At 45.0% G+C, this 20,802-nt stretch overlaps 1 long non-coding RNA gene across 4 annotated transcripts in view; it reads right to left on the reverse strand.

Moving 5' to 3' along the window:
• Positions 1-20,401, reverse strand: part of LOC109316437 — a 32,773-nt gene extending 12,372 nt beyond the window's left edge. For all 4 annotated transcript variants that reach the window (XR_002102842.1, XR_002102844.1, XR_002102843.1 and 1 more), the window contains exons 1-2: positions 19,158-20,401; positions 9,889-10,010 (exon numbers count right to left, since the gene is read on the reverse strand). This is a non-coding gene — a long non-coding RNA (uncharacterized LOC109316437). The remainder of the gene's footprint in view (positions 1-9,888; positions 10,011-19,157) is intronic.
• Positions 20,402-20,802: the final 401 nt, after the last annotated feature.

Genomic DNA, 20,802 nt, shown 5'->3' on the forward strand with positions numbered 1-20,802 from the left:
CAAGAGTAAATTGGATGCTTATCTTGCTGGGATCCTATGACCCCAGCTGACTTCCTGCCCTTTGGGCAGGGGGCTGGACTCGATGATCTCCCAAGGTCCGTTCCAGCCCTAATGTCTATGAAATCTATGAAGTCCCTCTAGGTCAAAAATGACCCATCCACCACCATGACTCTCTGGGTGCAGCCCTCCAGCTAGTTGGCAACCCATTTGACGTAGGTGTCGACACCACAGTCCCCCAGTTTTTAATGAGAACAGGGTAAGAGACAGTGTCGAAGGCCTTCTCAAAGTCCAGAAAGACTATGTCCACTACTAGCCCTGCATCTAAGGATTTGGTGACCTGGTCGTAGAAGGCCACCAGGTTGGTCTGACAGGACCTGCCTCTAATGACCCCATGTTGGTTGCCCGTAAGCATAATCTCCCCTGCTGGCCCCTCGTGGACATGTGCCAGAATAATTCTCTCAAAAAGTTTACCCAGGATCAAGATAAGGCTAACTGGCCTATCGTTTCCCAGGTAGTCCTCTTTCCTCAGTATGATTACTTTTTACAATATAAATACATTAATGTACCTATATTGCTCATCTATAATTGACTGAGTACAAAATTCGGCAATATTTTTGTGAAAATAGGGTATCAGGTCTTGGTTCAGGAACCAATCCCTCATTTATAACATTGTTTCCTATGGGAAAATCAGTTCCAAGTTACAACATTTCAACTTAAGACGCGGTTTTCAGGAACCAATTGTGTTGCAAGTCTGAGGACTGCCTATACACACACACCCCCACATATTCTCTCACCCCACACACCTATCCACCCCTCACAACCCCCCCCACACACCCTTCTCTGCATACCCACACACCCACAGCCCCCCCACAAACGAATTCCCACCCCTACAGTTTACAAGAGTAAGACTTCATTTTAAAGTTATCACTTCTATGTACACTACACAAACACATGTAAATCAGGACAAAAATATTATTTTAATCAAATTAATAAACATTGTAGATGTTTGCTTTTTAGAATATAATTTGGTATTTTAAGGCAAAACTCCGTGCTGATAGACATATTTCTGTGGGCAAAGGGAGGAGCTTCTGGTGCCAAAGGTCAGGGGTTAGGGGATGGGACGTCCCCTAGATGGCAATCAGGGGGCAGGGCATGTGTCAAGGGGCAGTGCTACCGATGTGGCCCTCGACAGCTTGCCAAAACTCAGTAAGCAGCCCTCTGCCCAAAATAATTGCCTGCCCCTGGGTTACACAGTGTTGCCAGGCCTTGCTACTCATCTCAACATCTTGGGTTTTTTATTGAAACCCCAGGTCTTGAAGGTAACTTTGGGTACATCTACACAAGACACTGACTGCACAGTAGCTGAAAAGTACTGTGTAATAGCATGTCACACCACAGACGGTGCTAATACACTACTCTGCAGTATTATTAAGCTAATTCACAGTAATGTCTTTTAGATGATGCTCACTAGCACTACTGCACTGGCACTGTAACTCCAATTACTGTGCATTTATTTAGCACCTGCTAATATAACTACTAAATAAATGTGCAGTAGCAACTGCACAGTAGTGTCTCATGTAGGTGTGCTCCGTGAGAATCTCAGTTCTTGTTTGAATATGGACTTTTCAGCCCTCAGTTGGAAAGAAAAGCTTGAAAGTGTGACCCAACAGCATCCCAAAATGCTCAAAAAATGAAAGGTACTTTTGTAAACAAACCTCATCGTTTGAGGGGGCCTGACTCAATACCAGAATGTTTAGTTTTGGCAATACTGGATGAGTTGACAGCTCAAAGCTTCCTCTCAAAATGGACACATCTGAACACCAGGTCTAGATTCAGATAGTTTTGTTATTCAAGTCTGGAAGTAACTGAATCCTGTTCATCACCGTTACATTCTTCAGCCCCCAGCTGAAATCTGATCCCTGGTCCAAACAATTATGCCTCTCTTATCATGCCACATCTGCATGGAAAGAGGTGCAATTTTGCATGGGGAGCCCAAGATCATAATTCTGGACTCCCCGTGCACCAGCCAGTTGGGCTGGGTTGACACCCTGCAGGCTGGCCAGAGCTGGGGATCAGAGGCTCCTGGCAGAGGGAAACAAAGGGCATGGAGGGGCTCAGATCCCTGATGCCCAGCAACCCTGCCAGAGCTGCTGTGCACAACATCTGAAGTCTCCAGCAGGAAAAGCCCTTTGCCCACCCTCCTCCCCTGCAGCCTCAGGCCAGGGCCAATAATCAGCTGATTGCCAGCCCTGGCCACACATTACATTTGGCACTGTTGGGTATCGCCGTCTCCCGCAGGCCGGACCAATGCCGCCTGCCAGTTGCCTAGTGTGTCCTCAACTATAATTGGGGTGTCACACGCGTATGTTTTGCCTGCCACAACTTTGATGTTAACGGAGTTGGTTCCGATGTCTGACATGTGCAGTCCAATTATGAGTCTCACCGGTGTCTCGTGAGGTCCTGAATTTCTGAGGGTTCTGCCACCCCTACACCCTCGCCCGTTCCACTGGGCGGTGGCCAAGTGGCTGGTCCAGCCACGTATCCTCATGTCCGCTCAGATAATCCACGAACAAAAATGAAAATCAAAACAAGCACTACGACCAAGAAGGTTCCCTTGATCTGTGCCGTTGCTCCGGCCGTCTGCAGCTGCCTTCCAATCCAAACTTGCCCTCCGAGGGGCCAAGCCCCCTTATTGGCTCTTGGAGAGCCCCCTTTGTGGGGCTTGACAAGATCCCCTTTCAACAGTTTTAGTCCACAAGTGAAGTGCGCCCCATTTCAGGACCTACGGTACCCAAAGTCAATAGTGCCCGGGAGCCTTGGAGCCTGCTGGCTCCTTCTCTCTCTCACAGGCATGATAAGAATCAACCATTTAAATGTTCTCCCTTATATGTGGAATGTTCTTACAGCTTGTCTGCAAATTTACAGCATCTTAAAACAGGTGCATGTGTAGTACACTTGCTATTTATGCTGTGATTAACACATTAATTACAGTATACATGTGCCATGTACTGGGTCCTTAGAGAAATAAGGGCCATCTCTAGCAAAGAACAAAAACCCTGTTACACGTGAGCAAGCTACATATCAAACTGTATATCCAATCCGAGTTAAATGGGTGCAATCATTATTTAAAAGTAAAACACAAATGTTCTAAATCCACATGAAGATGACCAAAATAAACCAGAGATCTCATTACCACTTTGTATCATAATATTCAAGCCAATCTATGTACTCCTTTCTTTCAGTAATATCACTTGACCAGTCCAGTAGCACCTTTTTAATTGTGCAGCAAAAAGAGAAGCAAGCTACTAGATCATTAGCTGTTATATGTCTTCACATGCTGTAGACCAAAGGTGAGCAAAATATGGCCTGTGAACTACGTCTGGTGTGAGGCGCAGCTTGAGCTATGGCGCATGCAGTGGGTCCCACTGCCCATGGGTGCACAGTGGGGCTGGGGCGTCATTGTGGCTGGACTCCATTTCCTGGCAGCCCTCTACATGCAGCCCTGCTGCCCAGGCACCCTGCACCAACCACCAGGGGCAGGACCCAAGTGGGCAAAGCGCACAGCTGAGTGGCTAGGATGGGACTGCGAGCCAGCAGGGAGTGGTATCCAGGAGCAAGATGGGCATGTGAGGCTGGAGAGACCCTAGGATCTTGAGGGGAGGTGGGGGTGTGGTTGCACAGGGCTGGGCAGAGCCACGATCCACTGCCTGCATGCCTCCATGATGGGCACGGGTTCTGCAGGTAGGGGTGTGTAGGGAGCAGATCGTGGCTCTGCCCCAACCCGTGCCTGTCACAGAGGCACACTGTAACTGCCGCATGGTCCTGGGGTCTCCATGGAGACTAGCCAAGACCCACGAAGACAATGTCCTCGGCCAGGCAGATGGGATGGGGCTGCAGGCCAGCAGGAAGTGGTGTCTGGCAGTGAAACAGGTGGGTGAGGCCAGGGAGACCCTGGGATCTTGGGGCATGTGGCACTATGGGCCCGGGGAAGAGCCACAGTCTGCTCCCTACACACCCCTGCCTGAGGAATTGGTGCCGATCATAAGGGTATTCAGGTAGATCGTGGCTTTGCTCTGGGCCCCAGCCCCGTGCTGTCACAGCCCTGAGACTCCACTTCATGATCCTGGCCTCTCCCACCCATCCCACTCCTGGACACCATTCCCTACCTGCCAACAGCCCCATCCCACACAGGCAGTTTTCATGAGCTGTTGCATGGAGGGGAGAGGTGCCGACCTCGCCAGCAACAGCTCAGCAAAACTCCCTTATGCGGGCGGCTGGCAGGCCCAAATAAATTGCCCACCCCTGTTGCAGACAGTGAGGGCTGAGTTTGAGATTGCTAGCTCTCCATCAGGACTAAATACCAGTAGCATAACACAATCACACTGAGGTAAATGTATTCTTATCAAGATGTAGAGCTATCCAGAAATTAAAGCAATTAAAATGTCCATTCAAAGCAGTTTTTTGTGAAGCCTACTCTGATCTTCTCTCTTGCTTTCCAGTCCAAGACAGTCAGCTCTTCTTATGCAAACCATATGGTGGCTGCCAGGACTATGTTTATGCAGATGCAGAGCAATTCCTTTTCTCATTTAGCCAATGCCACAGCAAATAACCCTCTTAATTAACTTCAGTTTCTTTTCCAGAACAAGGTTTACTTGAGTTCATACGGGAAGGAAGAAAACCAGGACACAGAAAGCAGTTTGAACACTGAACACATCCCTCTAATCCCCTACACAATTTTATGTTATGCCTCCAAAAAATCTCTCCTTCTCTCTATCCCCAAAGACAGGAAACAAGAATGAAATCACACAAGCTGAGGTGGGTGCCCAACCAGTGCACACCCAACACAAAGGTCATTGGATGCAGTACTGCTGAATCAATGTGTAATAGTATCATAGTTGCCAAGGGTTGTAGCATTCTCCAATGGTGTTTTTGTTATACCAAGCCCTAGTTAATGAGCCCTTGTGGTTTCCATTCCAAAGTTCCTCCTGTCATTCTGAACCATCTGAGATGGTATCCTTCAGTTTCAGGGGTTTTGATGAAGCCTAGGAGCTAGGCTCTTACCCACACTGACTGGAAAACTGATACATAGTTTTCATCATCTGAGAAATACTTTTAAATGACCTTGACAACATTTTAAGGAGTTCTCTTTTTTAAAAAGTGATGCCTTTAGCTTAGCTCTTCTGTCCATCACAGCTATATCAACCCTTTCTAACACAAATTTCATCTCCCAAAAACCAGTGCCCTACAGTTTATACTAATAGTTTCCAACCTTGGGGTTGTGACCCCATTTGGGATTGCAATGATAAAAAGTGGGGTCATGGAAACAATGGAGGGGGCAGATGAGACTTGGGGCTCAGTGCCACCACCGGGAGCCCCACGCCAGGTGCACCACCATGGTGAGGCACCCCCTGACCACCTGGCAGCAGTGAGGGGCACAACTCCATGCTGCTGCCAGGAGGCAGAGGACCCCTCACTGTGGTGGTGTGATGGGCGTGTAGCTCCTGGCAGTGGCACCAAGCCTCCCTGGCCCCACACAATGGGTCCCACCTGCTGGCCTGCAGAAGTCCCGGGGGCAGGGCAGCAGGGTGAAGACCCCCAAATCAACAGCAGGCAGCCTGCAGTCACCTCCCATGGGTGCCACTCTGGCTGTGCCACCTGCAGGGCAGGGGGAAGAGGGAGCTGAGCTCCATGCTCTGCTCTGGCCACAGCAACTACCGCTTCCCACGAGCGGCATCTGGAGCTCAGGCACTGATGGGGAGGCAAGGGGCTGTGGCCCTGTCCCTAGTCCTGGCAGCTGGGGGCCCCCTTCCAGCAGGGCGGGGGGGCTGTAGATTAGGAAAGAGGGGCCATGCTGAGGAAATGAGGTCATAAGTGGGGTCATGCTGAGAGAAACGTTAGGAAGCACAGGTTTACCCCTATCCCTTTTCTCTTCCCCACGCAATAGCTTGTGTGCATACTAATTGCCTTAATCTATTTCCTCAGGATAACTGCCTTAACTTCAATCCCTCCCTCTGTCTCTCACTCTTTCTTTCACCCTACCTGATGGGCCTAGAGGTGGCTCTGAGACTTAAGATCAGCACCTGGAAGAGGTGTCAAGCTATGTGTGAGGAAAAGGAAATGGCAGCTATGGAACAACAGCAGCAATTGACTAGAAGGGAAATCATTCCTGCCCTTCTCAAGTAATTTGTCCTAAAGTTTCAAGAAAGGCCATGAAATTGAAGGGAGGTGATTGGTTTTCAGAGTTTCTTCTGTTTGCCAAAGAGGGCAATTTGTATTTTAAATAGGCCTTTAGGGAAAAAGTATACCACATTAGTGGCTGAGGATACTGTAGAAAATTTCCTACTGTACTGCACTCAGACTCTGGATCTCACATGCTTCCCTTACTAGCTGCCCTGACCTGACACTTGGCCTTCATCTTCCCTCTCAGGACACAGACAGAAGTTATACTTGTTGCATGATCAAACCCTTAAAAGTGCTCTACAACAGTTCCTTGGCTGGATCGGCTCCGAAGCAAAGGTAGATCCTCCACTCTCCCAACCCAACAGCGAATATCTGTTGAGTCGGAAGGGTCAGTCTGACTCATGATGCTTTATGTAAAGTGCCATGAGTTAAACCAGGGAGCTGCATGTCTGTCAATGTCCTAAGTGTCAACCACCCAGTGATTCAAACTGTCCCCCAGCACCTTTTAAAAAGGCCAGAAAAGATTTGTACCAAAAAACCGTGTCAATTAAACTAGAAGACCAATCCTTTTTCTGTAAATATATGAAAGTTTTTTGCACTATCCATCTTTTTTTACCACTCTGAAAAAAATCCATTAAGATTTTAAGGAGGCTGAAAATAGCAATATAGGTTTTGGGGAGGTAGCATAAGCAAAGATGATTGCATGAAAAATCCTAGCTTCTAGTAGTGTGTTATGGAATTGGAGGTTTATTTATTACCCTACCTAGACAATTAAAGAAACCTGTTTTAGGATCATTGCTTATTTTGATCTCGCTTTCTCATGTCTAACCTACTGTAATCTTCTTGACTTTACAAACAATGTTGGATACCCTGGATTTTAATTAACATCAAATATCAAAACAAGCACAGCAGAATATTTTCTAAAAACCAACAAAAAAAAATCCTTATGGCAATTTTAAATGTTATTTACATTTACTTTCTTTAAAAAATTGCAAACTATATTAGACAGAATTCATTATGCAAAAGTATAGATAGCATTTATAATGGGACTCTAATTAAAGAGCATTTCTCCCCCCCCCCACACACACACCCCTCCTGGAGCACGTCTATAAATGGAAAGGTTTTTAAATTAGACTGTAGACACAGCCAATGTGACCACATTGGGTGACCCCATGGTAAGTTTCTAATCTAGGTCATGCTAAATTTACCATTTCGTCTTGTGCTTTCAAACTTCTTTGCATAGGACTGGCTTTAAGATGTTGGGAAGGCTCAGCGGAGTTTGGGAAGATTCCCAAATTTAACTAACCAATCCAAAACCAAAAAGACCTTTCAAGGAAAAGACCACCAGTCATTGCTGCTTTAAGTAGAGTGGAACTCAGGTGTAAATACATAATCTGTACACAGAGGTCAACAAAAGTTTAAGGAACAGTTCCCCAGTTAATTGGAAGGCAGGACAACTCCTAGCAACATTTGTATATTATAGTAAACTTGTCTGGGTATACCACTGACCAACTGAGTTTCATAGGTGCTGTGCTGCTAACACTGATTTCTATTAAGCTCAGGTTGTAGGGACCAATGGTTTTTCCAAGGAAAATCTTAGTTCTACCAATACCATGGCTGTGAAATTCCAAACAACCACACAGGGTAGGTCAAAGAGGGGGGGAAATCCACATCCCAGGAAGCCCTCTTTTCTGAGCAAACCAACCAAAAACTTAGTGTAAGAGAGTATTTTATTTAAGTTAACTGGCATCCTGAATTTTTCTGTTCCAGGCCTCAGGTAAGGACGGCATCCTGAGACCACACTTGTTGATAGGACAGGGTTATCCACCAGATCAACAGGAGATGTAACATGCTTGTTCACTCTGCTGTGCCCCTCCCTTGCATCAATATAGCTGATCCCCAAACACTCTGCAAAGGTCAGTGCAAACACCCTGAAATGGCTTCTCCGGTTTTAAAACCCTTACCTGCAGAATCTCAGAAGGCTCATATCTTACCTACAGATTACCCTACGTGTCAATGAAGTTATTAGGAGACTGGTGACACAAGAGTGGTTAAAGGAACAGCAGCACATAGACGAGAGCGTCTCATCACTTTTATGTCAAACAAAGAGCATATCAAAGACTAACTGCTGGTTCAGTGATACTGGATGTCCATACAGATGTGCCAGCAGCAGATTTCCTCTGATAACTGGCTAGTTGACAGTGTTACTGAGCAGCAGGCCAAAATGGCCCAGCTCAGGTTCTAGGTGCGCCAGTGCTTCCAACCCATCCACTGCCACCACCACTTCTCACCACCCAGCCCTACCACTGAAAGGCTGCCGAAACCCCACAACACAATAGGCTGTATCCAATGGCTCCACAGGCTGGATCCAGCCTATAGGCCATAGGTTGCCAACCTGTGCATCAAAGAGCCACCAAGACACTCAAGAGGATGCTCTGGCTCTCCTGATGACAGGTGAAGGGGATGCTGCGTACAATGTTCTGGAGGGAGTGACAGGGAGGAGAGGTGGATGGGAGGTCCCCAATGGAGGTGGCTAGCTGGAACTAAGGGGAGGCTGACCTCACAAGATTTTCACAGAAATTTTATGGGGGCTCAGTGGTAGTCCAAAAGTACAGTAAGGGTTTGGCCAATTTTGTTTTACCATATTCTATTGTCAAAGCATGTGATCACTTTTTCTTTCTGTGTAATAAAACCTTTTTTTTTTTCTTCTGTTGCTCAACTGAAGTGCCTATGGTAAATTGTGATTTCTGGGCAAGTTAACCTGGGCAAACTGATTTAGCAGATGGAGGACCAGTAAAAACTTACATAAGCCCTGGGTGTATTTCCAGGAGCACCTGCTGGCTAGAAGATTCTTCCAATCCTATCTAATGCAGGTCACTGCTGTGACCCACACCTTTGCAACCTTCATATTCTATTATTGTACTTAAAATAAAGCCTTAACAACCCTCTTCATAGAATATGCAGCAGTTTACTTGCTCAGCAATACATGCCACTGAACACATTGCCCCAGGGCTCCCCTCTTTGCTCTGACTGCACACTGAACACTCAGTTCAGTTCATCATCTGTCCTCATATTCAAAATTTTCCATGGGATTGGCCCAGGTTATCAGAGAAATCAGGTCTCTCAAGACAACTACAGTTGATTAGGAGTGAAACTCTTTATCAACCTGGGGTTCCACAGGTACTCAGGTTATTCCTTCAAGTGTTCAGACCACAGGCCTTGCCACTTCATTCCTTCTGCATAGCTGCCTTTCAGGATGTCCTTCAAACACAAAAATACACCTGCCCACACATCTAGGAAAAAATCTGTTAAAGATACCCTGTAATTCAGTTTTTTTGCTACTACTAGCTGTGAAAGCAATTAAGAGGAGAGAGAGATTTTGTTACTGCTATATCTATGAACATACCAGAAGTGCTTTCATGTTAAGCTGTTGGGACAGGAGGACCTAGACACACCACTTTATTTCTAGGTGGGTCACTAACTGTAGAAAATTTAAGGATTTCTTTTCAAAGTGGCATTTCATGTTTAACCTCATTTTCAATATTAAGTTTTTAATCTTTTACTCATGTCCCAAAAGGGAGGAGAAGACAAGTACTTTAAATAAAGGACTTTAAAAGGAGAGCTAAGAAAGACAGTTATACAGGGCCTGGGACATTTTAGAGCTAAAATGCTGACTGTTATCTTGGGTGGTTCTCAAATAGTACTTACGCAAGCTGGGAACTGGCTCACGACTGCCAGTACTCCTTTAACTTCTGACCTTTCCTGGACGTCAGATGGGAATGATTTTTAGTCTATCCGGTCTGGACTGAATTTGATCCAGAGCACTAGGACTGAAAAAATAAGTTTATTCCCTTAAAAGCTCTACATACTGCATGCTTAAAATTTAATGCTCAGCCCTTAGAGCTATATTCCTAGCTCAGAGCTGGTAAGAACCAACATGTTTTCTCTTTAATCCTTTCCAAAGACACATTCCATAAATCGTTAGCACCCTTGCCAACCACTCAGTCTCTTAGCAAGCCCACATACCAGCTTTAAAGTAAGCCCCTCTAAAACCAATGCAACAGTCCTGTGGGTTAAGTTTATATTATTTCCAGATTCATGTAGCTGCAGGCTTCTTTTTAAAGTTGCAAATGATAAGTCATCTCTTTGTTGCCAGTACTTTTTTTTTCTTTGTTTAAACATTGTTCACGAATGCATTTAGTGAAAAACAGACTGCACTAGCTGTACATGCTGTAGTGACGGCAGTACAGTATGCATTTTCAGGAAAAAAAAATCCTTTCTTTGACAAGTCAGTCCATTAATAACTCCAACATAAATACTACTGCTTAGAAACAAATGCAAGCACAGAGATACACACAATCTGTTACATTTGCACAGCAATTTTCATTTCAAAAGATACCAAGGATACATGCTAGTAAAAGCTCACTCATGAGCTGGCCTATTACACCATGTAGGAGTGTGAGAAATCTCCTTATTCCCTTATGCAAGCTACAGCAGAGAAGAACAAGTGCCAGTACCCCACCTTCTGAGCAGGTGGGCAGCAGCAGGGATTGAACGGAGCAACAACTGCTACCGTATCAAATCCCTAATACAGTTGAAATAGCATGATACTGAAAACAGACACTGAACTGTGACAGTAGTTCCTTACTCTTGGCACGCTGCCCAGTGCCAGTCTGCCTGCAAGAGATTATTTCACCCACCATTAAAATGTTACCACCTCATGGAGACAGCATGGTAGCTGTCAACAGCATGCTGCAGCAACAAGCAACTGTTTAGAAAATTAAAGATGTTATCCAGAAGGAAATATTCTAGGTGTTTTAGCCCCTTTGAGCCTTAAAAATAATAATCTAGGGCTGTATGAACACTTTAGCTAAGTTAAACTGCAAAAGTATTTATTAGAAGAGGTTTGCTGAACACATAATTTGACCCCAGAAACTCTTCTCAGTCTAAATTTTGACATTCCCTTGTCTTCTGGTCTTGAATCAACCACTGTACCTTAATGCTCAAGTCGGTGCTTAAACATACCTTAGTAACCCAGACAAAAGTTGAACAACTCTGAATTTATCTGCTTCTGATCACTGGGAAGTATCAGGGGTGAAATATTACATTTCAAGGAAAGGACTGAACAGGCAATATAGAAACAGTAAACAAGTTCTTTCATTTCCAAAAGGGCACAATATCCCCAACAGCAGAGAGCAAAAAACACAGAGAAGGAAAAAAAAACAAAAAACTATGTTACATTCAAAATGTGATGGTGAGAAGAGTGTTTTGCAAGATACAGAATACACAGGGGCAATGCAATAAAACTGAAAAGGAAATTAGCAGAAAAAATGACAGGCAATGCCATAAAAGGGAAGCGCATAACAAGCATGAACTGTTGAAGCAAAAGTGTTTAAATAGAACAGAACACTTCATGACCACACTCTAAACTCGCCACATTGTAACGCTTGAAAGTCTCTCCTTTAAGAAACACTTGCGCACTTATTTAGCAATACAATCTTCCCCAAGCTGTCCTCCAGGCATCCCAGTGTTCATTTCTCTCCCTCCCCCCCGCCCAGGGTGGGACAGTCTATGACTGCTAGACTTCACTGCTCCAGCTGGTCCCCTCCCCTAGACAGTCCAGCCCCCCGCCACAGCCCCAGGGGTGTGCAGCTGTTAACCACCTCGACCCTAAGCACACAAGGGGAAATCCACCTGCCAGTGCCCAGTGGGGCACATCAAAGCCAATACCTGCAGCCCCGTGCCTGGGGCTACAGGCATAGGGTACTCAAGTGCAGCAGGGTGCAAGGGAATCAGGGGAAAGTTTACCTGCCCCTGCACAGCACTTCAGAGCCTCATGCCTGCAGCCCCACACACAGGGCAGTGGGTACTGGCTTCAGCTGCTCTAGGGGAAGAGGGGGAAGCTCCCCCCTGATTTACAGCCCTGGCCATGATGGCAGGGCTTCCCATAGCCAGAGCCCCAGCAGTGTCCTGGGAACTCCACCAATGCAGCCAGGGCTGGGGCTGGGGCCACAGTGGTGGGGCCTCCCATGGTGACAGACGCAGCAGCTGCCACCAACCCTCCCCCTGCCACTATCAGAGATTAGTCTGACCTGGCCTTCACTGGGAACAGAGTCCCCAGACCCCCTCACAGCAGCACCTAACCCTACCTTGCCAGCACCCACTCCACAAGCACCCTATCTGTGCTGGAACTGAGTCCCTCCAGAGGGTTAACAATCCACTGGGCTGCTAGAGTGATGGGCTTAACAAGACAGGACACCTTCTATAGGCCTACTGTCTGATAGCCTGGGAATAGAGCAGAAGTGTTATGAGGTACGGAGATAGTCCCCTGGGGCCACCAACTAATCAACCCTAACCTGTTCCCTGGGCTGCTGTCACCTATTTCCAGGCAGACTGTGCAGCCTGCAAAGCATGGGAGGGATGCATGCACTAGGACCTCCTGGTTGGGTACCATTGGCACTGCAGTCTGGCTATGGAGCAGGCAGCTAGCAACCTGAATGCCTGTACACGGTTCTATCAATGGGGTTTTCAACCACCTAAACTGAACTGCTTAGTTTCCACCTGTTCATCTGAATGCTTGCCCACTGACATTACAGATAGATTCATTTTGAATTGGGAATTTGAAACACAACCGCAGAAAACACCAACTCAAATCACTGCAAAGTGACCCCACTAAGCTACTCTCAAATTTGGGTAACACAGGACCAGATCGACTCTCACTCATGCCAGTTTTACACTGGTGAGGCTTTCAGCCTTCAGTGGAGCATCTTATGATTTATACAGAGCAGAGACTAGACTTATAACTGTAAGTCTACATCTCTAGCTAAAGTAAAGCAGTGTCATTCAGCTAAAATGGTGTCTTCATTGCTCTGTGTAGCTGAATAAGCATCAAACTATGCTTTGAAACAGAGAGGAATTGGTGCTGACAACTCAGAACAGAACTTGGAGACCTGGCAGCTTCTTTCAATAGATTGTGTATAGAGTTTATCTACAAAAAGCCAAGCACAAGGTCAGCTGCCAGCCTGTAAGTCCATGCTCTGACCATGAAACAGGTACACATACACTATTTTTATTTCAACAAGCCAGGCAAGTGTATAATGAACCTTGTGGATAAATCAGAACCTTAGTACAAGAAGATTCCAGGTGAAAACAGGGAGGAATTTGTGCATGTTGAAAAACAGTTACAGCACCAAAATACTAAAAATCTGTTTTCTAGTTTCCTGAATTCTGTCATAACTGGCATTTCCCCATCTTTTTACCCCAGAACAAAGCAGTGACAGTCAACGTCAGGGCAAAAGAAGCTATCAGGGTAGTGGCCAGTATCCTGGAAGTACAAAAGGAAGGAATGAAAGCACATTTACTTGTGTTATGTAATATTCTTCAAGGCCCTGATTCAGCAAAGTACTTAAGTGCATTCTTAGGCACTTTGCAGTACCTTTTAAAAAGCCACATACTTGCTTCCTCCAAGGATCTGCTAGACGAGTCTGACACTAGACACCTTAGGGTAGAGGAAGAAGCTGCATAGTCTTTTGCATGGAAATAAGCATACATGAAAAAGCCTTATGAGACTAAAGCTCCCTACTCCCAGTGCCTGCAGCTGAGCACTGGAACGCTTTCTGGATAAGCTGCTAGCTGGAATAAGGCTATTCCCCTTTTATTTACCTTAAATGGTGCGTCTGACTCTTTATTTGGGGGACATGCCTTAGTTACTTACTGACTGTTTATCTAAACTTTAATCATGTGATTAAAATAACCATGTTATAAATCTCAATAAATCAAGGGTCCTGATCCTGGTCTCTCACACACTGATGATGTAAATGCAGAGCTAAAAGGGATCAGAGCCTAGCCCAGGACATGCATTTATCTCTTGTACAAGTATGTCCATTGATCACACCTCAGTCTGCTCTTGTTAATAGATGCTGGACACAGAGTGCAAAAGCTGTCAGCCTGTAGGAAGGCTATATAAAATATTACTAACCCGCAATGGGTAGCAAAATCAGGAAGGAGGAGAGTATTGTAGCTGACACGCTGTGGTAGGCCAGGGCTGAATTAGGTTCACAAGGCCCAAGTCTTCCACTGTGAAGACATCAATGCAACTATGCGCAGGTCACTGTGCAAAATGGGGAAAGTAATATACCCCACCACCACCACCTTCCACACACCCCTTCTCTATTCATAGGGAAGCCTCCTTGGCTCAGCACCAATGTCTAAACTACATATACATACAACATGTACCATAATAGGGTCCCAGTCTCAGTTGGGGCTTGCTGGTGCCAGTGTAGTAAAAATGCAAATATTCACACACAAAAAATATAGAAAAGGCTCCCACAGAGGCACTGAATTCTATGGTTTGTACATTTAACAGTATATTTCATTGCCAACTCTATAAAGCAAAGATTGCTACATGGAGGATTAATGATAGCTTGCTTTAATCGCACTACATTTTGTTCCAGCTTCTTCATTCTAACTTGTATTTCAGCTTTTCCCTAGTGACATGACCCAACCTAAAATAAAACTGCCAAGGCTGCTAGCCATTTTACAGCAAGGCAACAGGGCATGAACACCCATTGCCTTCTTTATTTAAATGGAATTCTCAAATGGACGGTTGATTGTTTTTAATGCATCTCCCTTCTATTGTTCCTGAAGTATTGTTCTGAGCACAATGAATTGGTGGGAGCAGAGGGAAGGGTTGAGATTCTGAATGGAAATATTAACTGAGAGCTTTATAATAGCACCACGTGACAGAGGGAACTAGCATTTGCTTTTACAGTCTACTGAGATAGACATTAAAATGCATTAAATTTGTATCTCTTGTATTTATTTTGCACAGGCAAGAACACTACATTTATCCCATCCAGCACATTTGACTTTATCTCACACAAAGTTTGCTCAATTCTCACTTAATGCTTACTGATAACAGGCAATACAAAATGTGCTTTTCATCTCCTCACAGAGCTTTCAAAGGACAGGGATTTCTATTAGTGCTTAGGATTCCCGAGAGTAAACCAAGAACTCACTGGGCCAAACACTCCATCAATTTGAAATAATAACAACAACAATCTACCCCGCCCCCACCATCTAAAAGACTTGCAGCATGTAGCAAGAGAACAAGAACTGAAATCAAAGCCATCACCTATGTATCATACTACTGCATACAGCTACCTCCCAGACCACTAGGAACCCAAGAAAATATACATTACCTTTTCTAACCAAGTTGCCTGTGTGCAGTAAACACAGTGGATGGATGTGACATTGAGAATGATTGTGGCCATCACTGGGAAGCCTAGAGCATCAGGTAATTTATATATGCTACAGTGGTCTGGCCAGCGCTGCAACGTCAAATAATCAGCGAGTCCAACCGCTTACAGCAAGCAACACTGTCCCACTAGCTACAGTGTACTGGGTCTCTTGCAAAGTATATGTCTGAGGGTGCACTGCGCTGGGCTTTTAGATTGTATAAACTAATGAAGAAACAAGGAGAACGTTTAAAAAGGTGATGATTGTGGAGGAGAGCTGGACACAGGAAGCAGTTCTTCCCTTGTGCTAAAGAGGAACAGAGTAGAACAGGGGCGGTCAGCCTACAGCCTGCAAGCTGGATCTGGCCTGCAGAGCTATTTGATCCAGCCCACAAACCTGGGGCTTTAGCAGCCGTCAATAGTGGGGGGCTTCAGCGGCAGGCACCCTCCCCCTGCCATCACCCACTGAAAGAGAAGCACAAGCTGTGGCAGCTTCTGCTATGCCACCACAGAGAGCAGAAGCAGTCGGGGCAGCTAGGAGCTAGCTAGCACCTTTTCCCCACTCATCTGCCTCTGACCCGAGTCTGATCATTGCAGCCTGGAAAAGGGTGCTGCTGCAATAGAAGATATACAGACTGAGAATCCTCAGCAAAGGTCTCTCCTCCCTCTCTCCTTCATGCAGTCAGTTGGGTTGAGCTCACAAATGCATAGAAATGGGGTGCATGTAACAAGCCAAAACACAGGCCTCTCAGCACATAACATCACCCCCTCTGCAAGCTCAGTAAGGCTTTTTCCAGTGGCAGCACCACCCACTGGTGATGAAACAGTTAAACATCTGCTGTATTTTGGACAATAAATCCATCCAGTCTCTCTCCATCTTCCCATATTACAGGAACAAGCACGTTCGAGTCAGTGGTACATTTGAACGGTTTTGCATTGCTACAGACTCTCACATACACACATGGACAGTTGTCTATTTGCAACTGACCTGAACTGTCCAAACAAAGCAGAGCCACTTCTTCCCTCAGGGAACACACGTCAGGGTTTAACAAAAGGCATTTGGAAATAATCTAAGCACAAAAGACAGTCAGCTTCAAGCCACTGGCTCATCTAATACTACACACGCCGTCTGGATCAGATCATTTTCCTCAGAACTGCGTTCCTTATTCAAACAGAAAACAAAACTATTCACCTGACCAATTGCTTTTTTGTCCCCTCTTGCAGAGACTACCATAAAATTCACTTACTTGCAGTAAATTTCCTCTCAACCTCAGCACTCTGCCCTTCGTAAGACTCACCTGATTCACCCATCAGCTCCCCCACAGCTGAATCTAAAACTTGAAACAAGGTTGGACCTTAAGGGGTAGATATAGGCTCTAAAACCTTGCCTGCCCAGGGTGATCTACAGGCTAGGGCGTCATCAGGACACCGTATTTCCTTCTTTTTAGAGCAGCTGCCTTTCTTGACCTCTACCAGCCTCTGGGATCTCTTGCAACCTTTGTCTCTTGGCCTCTCCTCCCAAACCATTATTTCTCTTGGTCTGCAGATCACTCTGACACTCCCACAAACACTTTTCCCTGTGTTCTTCATTCCTCAAGGGTCAGACCCATCTGATATGCCCTCTTCCCACACGTAGGGCACTCCCACCATCTCTTCCTCCCCAGCACTTGTTTCCAGGCCAGCCATCCCCTGAGTCCACACTGTGCCTGGGAGTAGTCACACCTTGAGTATGGGATTCCCACATCCCAAACAGGGCCCAAAGACATCCCTTTCTTGCTGAGATTTATGGGCCTCCCATGATTGGGCCTTGTCCTGGACTGCCTACAATAACTCCTACAACCTCTGTGGCTCCTAAGGAAATCACAGGAGGACAGATTGGGTGCATCCCCATGAGCATACACATGCGGTTTGCAGCACCGCAAACTACACACATTACACATATATGCTGCTCTGCTAATCTGCAGTACAGCAGGGTGTTTTTGATATCAGGACATCCAGCCTCCCCTACCCCACCTGGGGCAATTTGCTGCATGCTGGAGCATGCATGCAGAGGCATGCCAGGGGACAAATGGCAGTGACACAAGTATGTTCTGCTGCTATTTGTCCCACAGGGAACACACACCCCTGTACGTGCATGCTCATGGAGACATGCCCATTGGGTCTATTATTAGTTCACCAGATACTCCAGTATCCCCTCCATTATCTTCTAGACAGGAGTAGGTCTCTTGATACTAACAGAGGTATAGCAGGGCAGACCCATGCCTGGAGCAGCCACAACATGGAAGCAGTACCAACTGCAGCTATTTTTCGGCTGGTCCACAAAGGTGGCACATGGGGTTGTTGCCCAGTTGTTCCCCCTCCCCCCCCCCATTTTGCTACTGGTTACTAAGAGGGGGGAAATTAAAAAAAAATTCCACCAGACAAAGCCTGTTAGCTATACTTTCTATCACTAGCTTTTCTGTAGTTGCTTTTGTATTCTCTCATCTACTGTGGCACCATTTTCCATTCACCTGCCCACATTTTTCATCAGTGGTAGACTACTGACCATTCCCAGCTCAGGAAATGGTTGAAACCACACGCAAACTCAGAATTAGGCCCCAGTTTATTAACAACACAAAATGAAACAGGGCTTCCTGGTCTCAGACCACCTCGCTTGTGCGAGGTCAAACCACCCTGTCATACCAACGTTTTTCTTACAGATGGAAAAGCACTATCATTTTTCACTATCATTTTTTACATTCATCCACCCAGCTTTAGGAATGGGTTCAGCTCTTAAAAATAATTTTTGGACTAAAACCAAGTAGAAGTTTCAACTTCAAACCATCAATTGCTGAGAAGCTGAGAATGGATGCTTAGAATGAAATTGCCGTAGCAAACTTAACATAGTGATATATGGACCAGCATTCAACCTGACATGTAGACAGCAAACAGAAGATAGAATACATTCATTCTATGAATAAATAGGCTGAAAAAGAGGTGCGGTACCTACTTGTGCTCATTAAAAATCCCTTAGCCCTTTGTTTCACGAGTTAGCCATGGTATTCCAGCCAAATTATGGGTAACTATGTTTCTGCCTACGTAAGAATATCTATTGTTGTTCCAACAGGAAAAATTATTCTTCACTTCCCCTCTTAAAGTCTATTGTGTAGGGCAGTTGGTACGGTTAATGTCATGCTGCCTTCCACCCAAGAGGTGAATAAATGATCCCTATATATGGTCTGAAAATGCCTCAAGAACTTTTAGGACAAAAGGGCCTGCCATTATGCTAGTGTAGTTTATTGCTAGATGACTAAAGCTAGGGGAGGAGGGGTCTTATGGCAAAATAAAATCATGAAATTGCCCAAGTTTTGCCAAAAAATTCAATATTTCCTTCAGATATTGTTCAGATTTTTCATTCTTTCTACAAATGTTATAACCAGCTTGTAAAAAAAAAAACCAAATCCCTTTCTCAAGTGATTTCTAGAAAGGAAAAAGAAGAGGAATAAGATTAGGACTTCCTTTCTTGATACTGTAATGAGAAAATACATTCATTTATTTTCCGCTTTCCACCCCATTCCTCCTCCTTCATACCCATATACCATCCCCCCAAATGCTGTGGAAGGCACTTGGACTCTGCCATATATTCTAAAGCTAGCCCTTCATGTCTTCTCCCACTTAACTGCAGTGTACATGGCAGAAGCCGGAAAAGGCAGTGTTGATTTGAATGCTAGCTCTCAAGAAATATCCAAGGCCTGTACTCACCTGTCTGCCCTTGACTGTGACTAGGTACAGCATGGAGTTGTGCCTCTTCTTTTTCTTGAAGAAACGAAACAATTTCAAGTTCTTTGACTGCTGCTCAGGGAGCCAAAGGAAGGGTGATACCGCCTCTGGACACGTTCCCCACTGGAGTCCGGCAAAAGATGCTCATAGCTTTCAGCAGAACATGAAACAGGCCCCAGGGAAGAAAAGATTAAAGAAAATCAGAGAAAAGGGAATAAGGGCTCCTCTCCTACCAAATATATATATCTCAAAACATTAATAAAAGACTGAAAGTGAAGAAATACAGAAGGGGAAAAAATTAAAGGAAACTAACTGGTGGATAGAGAGAGTAAAGGAAATCTTAGAAAAGGATGGGGTCTGAGGAAGTCTGGAGACAGAGAGACACAAGCAAGAATCATAATATAAACAGAGGAACTGGAAAGAGAAAGAGGCAGAGAAATATAAGATGGCAGACAGTAAATGAGAACCAGAAACATGACCAAGATTAGAATACATTTTTATTATGTTTGGCATTAATAACTTAAGTCCCTCTAAGTGTGGTTAAGATGTAGAAGGAATCTCTATACTGCTCGCTTGTATATTAATTTAATAAAAAAGAAATATTTAATACTGAGAATATGACGCCTCTTTTATGCCAGCCAGCTGCTGAGCCAGTATGGGGTGTTTTTTTCCTAATTCCTAGGACTCAACACAGTGGAAGAAACTCTTTCTTCATATTTTGAAAGGAAATGGGAAATGAAATTCTCCTTCTCCTAACCCAAAGGTTTTTATCCAATGCACTGGCCAGAAGGGACTGACATTCTCCTACCTAGTACAATTGGAACAGTAGATGAAACTAGTCTGAGCATACAACTCACTTGAAAAATGACAAGTTTGACAGAAAAATTTTGTGGGATTTGAGCTTGCAGTGCTCTTTGCACGCAGCCCCAGTTCATTTTTAAAAAGGGATAATCTAACTCCCCCTGCTGGACACACACGCACATATACTTCATCTAGACAAGATTCATCTGAGGGATGAAAAAAGATCTGGCCTCTTTCTTTCAAGCGGTGACTCTGAAATTGCTTGTGGGTCCAGAGATTTAGAAGTAACCCCAGCTGAACAGGATTAGTAGGCATGTGAGAAAATTCGAGATGCAAGATACATTAAATATGTTACATTGCTCCACAACTTATCGCACAGACAGTCCCTGTGTGTGTGTCTAGGCACACAGAGAATGGAAAGTTTTTAAAAGTAAAAAAAATGAGGGGGAGGGGAGAAGTTTCAGGGTAATTTTTTGGACCAGCTCTAATATATTTTGATCCATCAGGGATCTTTTGGCTTTTAGAAAGCGATCAATCTTTTCTTCCTAATGGGAATATAGCCTGTGTTTCTAACCTTGGAAGGCTCTGAGTAGTGCAAAATCACATGAAGTCACAATATGATGACCACTAAAATGGCTCTTGTGTCATCTTCTAGAGTGGGCATGATGAAAAGCTGTCCAGTTTTCCAGCATTCCCAACACCTACTACAGAACCATACATCCAGACTCCTTCCGAAAGTGAAGAAAGGGCTAGCGAAAGAAGCTTATCAGTACTGCGGAGAGAGAGGGGAAGCAGGAAAAAAGCAAGGAAGAGAAGGCCAGTTGGT

This window comes from Crocodylus porosus, unplaced genomic scaffold (assembly GCF_001723895.1).
Source record: "Crocodylus porosus isolate Cpor-Errol unplaced genomic scaffold, CroPor_comp1, whole genome shotgun sequence".
Classification (NCBI taxonomy): Eukaryota; Metazoa; Chordata; order Crocodylia; family Crocodylidae; genus Crocodylus; species Crocodylus porosus.